Source organism: Sparus aurata, chromosome 12 (assembly GCF_900880675.1).
Source record: "Sparus aurata chromosome 12, fSpaAur1.1, whole genome shotgun sequence".
NCBI lineage: Eukaryota > Metazoa > Chordata > Actinopteri > Spariformes > Sparidae > Sparus > Sparus aurata.
The window spans coordinates 27,689,197-27,699,626 of NC_044198.1; the positions used below are offsets into that span (position 1 = coordinate 27,689,197).

Here is a 10,430-nt window from a genome sequence, read left to right on the forward strand (position 1 = left end):
CCATATGGTTTCATATGATGTCAGTCCACCCTTTGCAGCTATAACAGCTTAAACTCTTCTGGGAAGGCTTTCCACAAGGTTTAGGAGTGTTTATGGGAAATTTTGACCATTCTTCCAGAAGCGCATTTGTGAGGTCACACACTGATGTTGGACGGGAAGGCCTGGCTCTCAGTCTCCGCCCTAAATCATCCCAAGTGTTCTATCAGGTTGAGGTCAGGACTCTGTGCAGGTCAGTCAAGTTCATCCACACCAAACTCTCTCATCCATGTCTTTATGGACCTTGCTTTGTGCCCTGGTGCACAGTCATGTTGGAACAGGAAGGGGCCATCCCCAAACTGTTTCCACAAAGTTGGGAGCATGGAATTGTCCAACATCTCTTGGTATGCTGAAGCATTCAGAGCTCCTTTCACTGGAACTAAAGGGCCAAGTCCAGCTCCTGAAAAACAACCCCACACCATAATCCCCCATCCACCAAACTTTACACTTGGAACAATGCAGTTAGACTCGTCCATCAGATTGCCACTGCTCTGAGTCCAGTGGTGGCATGCGTTACACCACTACATCCGACGCTTTGCATTGCACTTGCCTATATATGGCTTGGATGCAGCTGCTCCGCCATGGAAACCCATTCCATGAAGCTCTCTACACACTGTTCTTGAGCTAATCTGAAGGACACGTTTGGAGGACAGTGCACTGGTATGAACAGGCTTGAGCTGAGAGACAAGGAAGGTTGGATGGATCTTCATGCTTCTGGGGAGTTTCAGTCTAACAGCAATGGGGTTGATGACTCACTCAATGACAAAGGGGTCAATGTAGCGATGTGAGAGCTTCCTGGATTCAGTGCGCAGTGGGATATTCTTGGAAGATAACCAAACTGAACTAGTTCGTATTGCGGGGCAGGATTTCTGTGTTGATTGGCGGAGGGTTGGTTTCTTTCCTTAGTCTGAAGCAGTGCTGCCTGGGTCTTTCTCCAGATCTCCCTGCACCTCAGAATGTGATGTTGGACTGAGGGTATTGCCAGCTCAACCTCCTGCTCTGGGGGCTAATAGCCCGAGGAGGCTTCAAAGTTGTATAAACCTGTGGCAGAACAGGTTAATGAATTATGAGAATAATCAACCCAGGCCAGATGAGTGCTCCAGCTGTTGGGGTTTGCAGCTGCCACACAGCGTAGGGTGGTCTCCAGGTCCTGGTTAGTCCTCTCTGCCTGGCCGTTGGTCTGGGGGTGGAAACTTGAGGACATACTGACAGAGGCCCCGAAGGCCTTGCAGAATGCACGCCAAACTTGGGAGATAGTCTTGGACCGTGGCCCACAGTTTATGTTGGAGGGCATTCAACGAGTCCTGATGACAGGAATAATTAGGAGCTCAGCGGTTGTGAAAGCAGCTGGAAGTTTAGTGAGTGCAATAAAATGGGCTGCCGTCGAGAATCTGTCGACGATGGTGAGTATGGCTGTTACCTTTGGAGAAATCCAAGGCTATGGTCCAGGGTCTACCAGGGACTGGTAATGGGCGGAGTAAGCCAGCTGATGGACGGTGGGATGCCTTGCCTCTAGCACAAACAGAACACGCTGCCACAAATGCTTCATGTCGTTTTCCATGGTGGGCCACCGGAAATGCCACTTGAGGAGTGAGGTGGTGCGGATGACCCCAGGATGACAAGCAAAACAATAGGCGTGAACCCACTGCAGTACCTGGGAGCGTACGTTTGTGGGGATGAGACAGTTTGCAGGGCCGTAACCTGGATCAGGTTGTTGTTGCTGTGCCTCCCCCCACTGTCTCCTTGATCCTCCAGGTAAGCATGCCGACGACCTGTTTTGGGGGTCCAAGGGGGAGTTTGGTTCCTCGGAGGAGAACTGGCAGGACAGGGTGTCAGGTTTTACATTCCGGGATCCAGGATGATAGGTCAGAATGAAATTGAACCTGCTGAAGAATAACGCCCATCTAGCCTGCCGAGAGTTGAGTCTTCAGGCAGACCAGGTTCTTATGGTCAGTCCAAACGACAAATGGTTTCTCAGACCCCTCCAACCAATGTCTCCACTCCCCCAGACCAAGCTTGACAACCAACAATTTGCGGTTTCCAACATCGTAATTGCTTTCTACGGTCAAGAGACGGTGGGGAAAAAAGCACAGGGGTGAAGCTTGTTTGCTGGACCAGAAACGTGTGACAGAACTACCCCAACCCAGAGTCAGAAGCATCCACTTCAACTATAAACCGCCTGCTGGGGTCAGGACAGGAGCAGAAGTGAACAGAGACTTTAGTACTGAAAATGTCAGCATCAGCGGACCAACAAAATGGAACTTTGACAGAGGTGAGTTTGGTGAGGGGTGAAGCAACCTTGCTGTAGTCCCAGATGAAGCGTTGGTAGAAATTGGCAAACCCCAGGAAGTGCTGTAGTTCCTACCGACTGGTGGGCCTGGGCTCTCCTCCACCGCATGGATCTTCTCAGGGTCAGCATTGTCTTGGCCACTCTGAATGATGTAACCAAGGAAACTGACAGTATCAACATGGAAATCACATTTCTCTGCCTTCACATAGAGTCTTTTTTTCCAGAAGCCAAGACAGAACCAACCAGACATGAGCGATGTGGTCTTCGAGGGATCTGGAAAAAATCAGAATGTTGTCAAAGTACACAAAGATGAAGCGGTTTAGGCAGTCTCAAAGAAAGTCGTTCACTAGGGCCTGAAAAACAGCTGGGGCATTGGTGAGACCATAGGGCATCACCAGGTATTCAAAATGGACAATAGAGATGTTAGAGGCTGTTTTCATTCATCCCCTTCCCTGATGCAAACAGGATGGTAGGCATTCCAAAAATCAAGGTTGGAAAAGATGGTGGCTCCCTGGAGAGGCTCAAAGGCAGAACTGATCAAGGGTAGAGGGTACTTGTTAACTTAACAGTTATACTATTCAACCCTTGGAAATCAATTCATGGCCTTAGTGTCTTGTCTTTCTTTTCTACAAAGAAAAACCCTGCCCCTTGTGGTGATGTAGATGGTCAGATTATACTTGCTGCCAGGGAGTCCTAGATGGACTTCTTCATGACTCCCCTCTCAGGGCGAGACAGGTTGTAGAGTCTACCAGAACGGAGCGGGGCTCCCGGCAGCAGGTCAATAGCACAATCATAGGAGCAGTGTGGTGGCAAGGACAGGGCCCGGGCCTTGCAGAAAACCTCCCAGAGGTCAAGATATTGAGGAGGGACGTTGGACAAGTCGGGTGGTTCTGTTGCAACAGAGTGGCTGCTATCTACAGGGGACAAAGCATATTGTAAACAGACAATTATTCTCCCAGCAGACCAGACGATGTGGGGATTATGTCGAACTAACCATGGGTGACCAAGAACCAGATCTTTTGGTTGAACCGGACAGTGAGCAAGAAAGTTACCGGGCTTGCAACAGCACAGGCACACGCCCCCTTGAGTCCTGAGAACACGCTCCGCTTGCGTGAGATTGGCATGACCCAGTTGCATGGGCTCCTCGAGACAGCTAGAGGTTGGGCCAAGTTATCTGACCTGGTAGCCGGTCTGGCAGGTCTGAGGGGTATACGTGCAGGGAATGCAGAGTATCTAACCTTCTGTATCTGCAGCCAAGGTCCAGAACTCAGAGTAATCTGCCACCATGCGGGACCCCTGACAGCAGGCGGCTAGCAGCATTGACGACGTGATTCAGGTGGTCAAAAACAGCCTAGAGTCTTGTTTCAAAATCATCAAAGGTGCGTGAGCTGACCCCAGTGTGAAAGTTCACTGCTTCTGCCCAAGCAAGAGCACTCCCTCCTAGTAAGCCCATAACATAATGTACCTTTGTGGAATCATTGGTGAAGGTGAAGCGACACTGCCAGAACACAAGGTCAGGAATCCCTGACTTTCATCCAGAGCTGTGTTCCAATATTCATACTTCCATGAGTACACTTAAACATAGTACACTATCCGCATGTAGCCCTGTCTAAATGTAAATCAGTTAAATACATAATTATATAAGTTCTTTCTATAAATAAGTTCATCCTATTGTAGTTCATATAATAAGAACTGTTATTTAAAATACTATGAGTTCAGTTTAAAAAGTATTAAAACAATTTATTCAAGACAATATTTAAAATGTGTTTATAATATGTTTGGTTAAAAGTATAGACAACTGGTGTTTTATCTGTCACTCATCCCTGTATAGCCTGTCGATTGGTCGTCTGCTCCAGTGGCATGCGCAGACTTTTTGAAGGGCAGGGGCGAAAAGAAGGGCACTTTAGCGCGCGTTTTGGCTCCCAAGAGGGCACTTTAGCACGCGTTTTGGCTCCCAAGAGGGCACTTTAGCGCGTGTTTTGGCTCCCAAGAGGGCAGTTTATCATGTTCTAACCAGCCAAGGGGGCAGTTTAGTGTGTTTTGCCAACCAAGAGGGCACTTTGGCACGCTTTTTTGGCTCTCAGGAGGGCACTTTAGCGTGCATTTTGGCTCTCAGGAGGGCACTTTAGCGTGTGTTTTGGCTCTCAGGAGGGCACTTTAGCTCACGTTTTTCAACAATTGGGCCACAAGGGGGGGGGCGACTGCCCCCCCCCCCTTGTGCACATCACTGGTCTGCTCCATTGTCATGAGTTGTCGTTCAGTCGGGAGAGCAAGGGGGTGGGACATAGAGGAAGCAGGTTAGATCAAGGTAGAGCGACGAGTAAGAAAGAGCAGCGGAGGAAAAGTACCACAGGAGTAGTAAATGTAACACCGGAGTATTGTCCTTGTATCGGGATAAATGCCGAGTTTTTCTGCAGTATATGGAAGTACAACGGTTTACAGAAGGTAAATGTTTATTTGTGTTGTGGTAATTACGAACTGTGTTACTGCCAAGGTTAAAATGTGAATGCTAACCGTGATTAGCATAGTGATTTAGCTAGCATGCAACGGCTAGTTGCACAGGGTTAATTGTAGTAGCCTCAAGTTACTCATTTTGCTGAACTGTTTGTGTACTGCTGTTATGTGAATTCGGACTGAGTTCATAGAAGTGCATAGAGATTTTATTTATGATTAAAAGATGTAAATGTATGTTTTCAGAGGACTGGACCAGGAAGCCCTCCGTGGACCTTTTTTCCCCTCTGAGCGACAGCAGTCGGACAGCAGCACATGTCGAGGTCACAGCAGTAGGAGTCCCCATTTCCATTCCCCTCTTCATTCTCCCTTCATCTTCACCTCTAACATTCTTCATTCCCTTCATCTTCACACACATCACACACTAACTGGACAAGAACAGTGAGTACAAAAAAAAACAGTTGCACGTGCACAGTTTTGTTTTATTTTGCTGGAGAGAGCGAACTGGTCAACCGTTTGAGACCTTAACGTACCCGAGCACTGATTCAGGCCTGCAACGTTATATTTCTGAGACTGTCTGAATTTGATTAACAATGCATATTTTTGGGGTATTGAATTTGTGTTTAAGGAGATGTGCTGTGAATTTGACTGAAGAAATTGTGATAAGCGATATTTTTGTGTTCACTACTGAGCTATATTTGAGTGGAGGCACCAATCAATTATTGTTTCTTACCTTATTTTTTGAGAGAAAGTACCTTTTGTATGGTCAATACATAGGTTAATACGGCACCACAAAACCTTAAAATTAAGAACCCAGAGCCCGCCCAGAGTGATACTTTGCACATAGTTTTTTGTAAGTAAGAAGATATTCTAAATCACTGGGTAGGGTGCTACACGCACTTACTAAGTACGCAGATTTCAGCCGGTGAGTGTTGTTCCAAATCTAATACTCCGTGGTGCCCTTGCCGGAAATTACGATCGCAACAGTGACGGCTCGTCAACTGCAAAAAACATCCCGCTTTGAACGATGAACAAAAGACATCTACGACTTTACTTTCTAACAATTACAATCTTACGATCCTGCAATATTGCTCCGCTGCAGGCGCTGTCGTCTCGGTAGCCATTTAAAAAAAAATCCGAGTTGAGCGCCTCTGCCTGGCTCTGCTTCTTCCACTACGTAGACAAGATGGCGGCCGTCGAGTGCGCAAAGTGAACATCGTTGCACACTCAACTGTTGACACCCTAAGTACTCAAACTAAGTATAGTAAGTACGGGAAGTATGGATATCGGAACACGGTCCAGGTCTCCATGAAAAGGTTCTGGATCCGTAGTATAGGAGTCTCTAATAGGAGGTTGTGGAACTGATCCAGAAGGTGATTGTGGAACTTGCTGTGTCATGTTGCAGTTGCTCTCAAACAAGGCATTTAGGAGTTGCTCATGCTGCCCGAGCAGAGCTCCCTGACTGGAGAGTGCATAGTGTACAGGGCTCTGTTCCTCCTGGGTAGTGCCTACAGGTTCCATTGTGGCCAGTTCGTTCTGTTATACTACGTAGTATTCAAAACTGGACCCACAATGCACACTGAGACAGGAGTTCTCAGCAAAGGCAGTTTGCAAGAGTTCAAAAACCGGCAGCAGCTCCCAGAAAGTCCTCCGTAGAAAGTCCAGAGCAGGATTACTGAAGAGACAACAGGCAAGACTGAGCAGGACTGGACAGGCTGGTGCTTCATACTTTTTGCACAGTCACAGTTCAAACATTGGTAACTTTTCAGCCACTTTGAGCTTTTTGCATTGGTGTGTATGGGATGGAATTCTGACAGTGAGTGCAGGAACCAACTGACAGAGTGGGGATGAGCTCAAAAAAATTGAGAAAATCTCGTCTTCAACTCACCCTCATTTCCACAATTTTCACTCAGGAAGAAAATAAAAACATCAGCCTGTAGGCACACTCGAGCTGGTTTTACAGTGGATCTCTGGAAGCAATCGGACAAAAACATTTGGCTCGGTGGGCGTTTAACTGACAGGAACACCGACCAACTGCCGCATTAAGTCCCATTAAATGAGAGAAAAAATATCTTTAGGCAGGCAAACACATCCACTTTTCTGAACTGCTCCAAAAGACACATTTTTGACCACACATTTTTGACCAAAAATTTCACAGAATGCTCAAAAGACTCTCGAGTTTTGACCATATCATTATTTGAGTGATAGCAGTTACTGTTTGGCAGAGATAAGCATGATAATGTGAGGTGAGCCTCAGCTAAAATCACTATTAAATCAACTCTCACATTCCGCTACCAGGACCAACCCAGTTACCATCCGTGGCAACCGAGATCAAATGGGCCAACACAGAGAGACAGATTTATCAATGAGTTTAATACACACACACATATGCATGTGTAAGCATGCACACATGATCACACATGTACAGACCAAACACACACACACATACAGCCATGCTTAAACTTGCACTCGCATGCACACACACACAAACACACACAGTATATTACCAAACATTTTAACTGTATTTAACTATTATCTTTTCATTCATTCAAGCCAGGAACCAATCATCGAACCAATCATCGATCGATATTGACATTTATTGAATTTCTGAGTCCGATTCAGAGTATTTGATTCACGCTCACTGCAACACCTCTTCATGCAAGATCTCTTCATACTCCATCAGCTGCTTTTCAACACAGATTCAAGTCAGCATTGCAGTTTGGCTCAAAGCTTATATTCTATTTGTAATGCTTCATTCTCACACAACTATTTCGAAGCTTCATTACCTTCAGACGAGACTTCAAATGAATTAAAGCCAACAATTCAATTTGGCTTTAGGTTTTAAACAAAACCTACGTTATTTCACAGTTTTTAGATATTCTTGACATTATTCAAAGTTTTCACAGCCAGCAGTCCGCATTTGGCTTCAGCTGGTAAACAGGGAGCATTCACAACCGCAAGTTCTTCAAAACTTGCATTCTCTAGATTGTTAACATTGTTCAGAAGGCATCAAAATAATCAAATGATGTCATGGTTCTCAGGAAGTGGCCCGTTTTGACTGTGGCTCATTAGGCGGCTTGTCAGATTGGATGCTGCTGCTGCTGTGTGGTGGGAAGGTAACATCATCTGAGCCTGCAGGCTGCAGCTGATTGGTGGACGGGGTCATTTGGGACCCTCTGGACTGTGAGAGGAACCACAGCTCAGTTAAACTGTGAGTGACTGAAGACGAGCAGCAGAGAGAACCGAGCTGAGAATCGAGACTGGGGGGAAAAAGATATTAACGGATATTAAAACAGTTTTATTTTCAGATAGCAGAATGTTTCCTTCAGTTTGTCCTAAAGCTCTGCTGGTGGTCCTGATGTGTATGTGCGCTGCTGCTGCTGCCAGAAACTGTAAGAAGACTTCAAATTACTTTCTGCTTCACAATGTGGATGCATCACACACACACATACACACACACACACACACACACACACACACACACGTTACATTAATAAATGATGTCAGAAGATGTTTGATATAATGTCATTTACTTCAGGCTGTGTGACAAGATGGATTTGAGAAGAAACTTCATCAGCAGCGGTTTGAAGTGTTTTATGTTCTAGTGTATGAATAGTTTCAGACATTTTTCATAAAATCAAGTCTCTACTAAGCTACTTCAGTTGTTTAGCAGCAACACTGCAACTCTGTTTAACTGTGAAGCTCCAGAAATGTTTTCACCTGACTTTATATCATCAGGAGGAGGAGAGGAGGACTGGATTTTTCATGTTTGGGTGGACTGTTCCTTTAATGTAAATCACTAACACCTGTTAATGCCTTGATTAAATGTGTCTTTGCCCTAACACATGTATTTTCTCCTTCAGGTAGTTCAAAGAAAACCAAGATGACCTTCATAGGCATTCGTGACAATTGTTCTACAGCTGGTCGGCAGCCTAACACAGCCATATCCAGTATCCAGATCATCTCAGATGATGTGCTGCTGTTCCTGACAGGCCCCGTGTCCACCGTCCTCATCCCGTCCTTCTACTCGTTGGTCCTCATCAGCGTGCCGATCAACTTCTGCGCCTTGCTGGCCTTCGCCTGGAGGATCCGGCCCAAGAAACCGGCAGCGATCTACATGATGAATCTGGCCTGTGCTGACCTGTTCTTTGGCATCCTGCTCCCCTTCAAGATCTCCTACCACTTCAGAGGCAACGACTGGGTATTTGGACCGTTCATGTGCCGTGTGGTCACAGCAGCCTTCTACTGGAACATGTACTGTTCGGTCCTGCTGATAGCTTGCATCAGTGTGGACCGGCTCCTCGGTGTGGTCTACCCCATCAACTCTCTGACTTGGAGGACGCCACGCAACTCCATCATCGCCTGTGTGACCATGTGGATTCTGTCCTTTGCTGGTTCGGTGCCCCTCGTCCTCTCCGAACAGACTCATCATATCACTGCACTGAACATCACCACCTGTCATGACGTCCAGGTCATAGACGATCTGATCTGGAAGTACAGGATCTACTTCGTCACCCTCTGCTGCGCCCTCTTCTTGCTGCCACTGCTGGTCACGGTGGTGTCCTACGCTCGGGTGATCTGGTGCCTGAGCAGGGTCGCCGCCGGGGTCCCAGGACGCTCCCGCAGGAGAACAAGAGCAGTGGTGATGTCTGTAACAGTGCTGGTGATGTTTGTGCTGTGTTTCGCACCCACAAACTGTCTGCTGCTCGCCCACTACCTGCAGTTCCACGAGGGAATGAAGGAGAACCAGCAGCAGGATCCCAACGGCTCCTACGTAGCCTACCTGGTGTTCCTGTGTCTGGGAAGTCTGAACTGCCTCCTGGATCCTCTGGTCTACTACTTTGGATCGTCCCAGTGTCGGAAACAACTGTCCAGCTTCCTGAGGTGTGAGAACATCAGGGCGGGCAAGAGCATCAGCCATTCACCACCTGATGCAGGTCCAGCAGCCGAGCCAGACGCACAGAAAGCTCCAGAATAAACATGTCGGACTCTCTTACTGTGGTTGAAGAGGATAAGTATTAAACTAGTTTCACTATTTGTCTGTTTTAAGTGTGTTTATTGTTAATATTTTAGACTTCATCAGTAAATATAGATACAATGAAGAGCGTTCATTTTTGCACTGTGTTGTTTAAGTTCACAAGCTGTATTTCTTACATGTAATGGAAGAAAACCACCTTTTATTTTGTATATAAATCTGCTGAAGTCTTTTAAAGCACTTATGCTTCACTTTTAAAAAGCTGTCAGTAAAGTCTTACTTTGTACTTTATATGAAAATATTCACCACTTTCTGTCTCGTTGGTCTGTGAATAAATAAATATGTTACAGCATCATCATGAGAGTGTGATGAATATAAAGCCTCACCTGCTCACAGTCTCTGGTCTCCTGCTGCTCTCTGCTGATTGGAAATGTGAAGTACTTTATCTGCATCGTGTCAATTTACAACATCGTCCAAGTTGTTTTCTCCTCCAGCAGGTGGTGCAACTGTTCTGTTGGTAAAAGATCACCTGAAGGATAAACTCCAATATCAACTACGTGTGTATGTTTGGATGTAAAGGCTCCATTACTAGTTACTTTTCACACTCTTCCTGTATCCTTCCTGTAAACCTTATATCTAGATGCTCCTGATGTTGAATATTAGTGATAAACTGAAGGT

At 46.2% G+C, this 10,430-nt stretch overlaps 1 pseudogene; it reads left to right on the forward strand.

The window, feature by feature from the left end:
- The first annotated feature begins 8,645 nt into the window (after positions 1-8,645).
- LOC115592903 (proteinase-activated receptor 1-like) lies at positions 8,646-10,137 on the forward strand (annotated as a pseudogene).
- Positions 10,138-10,430: the final 293 nt, after the last annotated feature.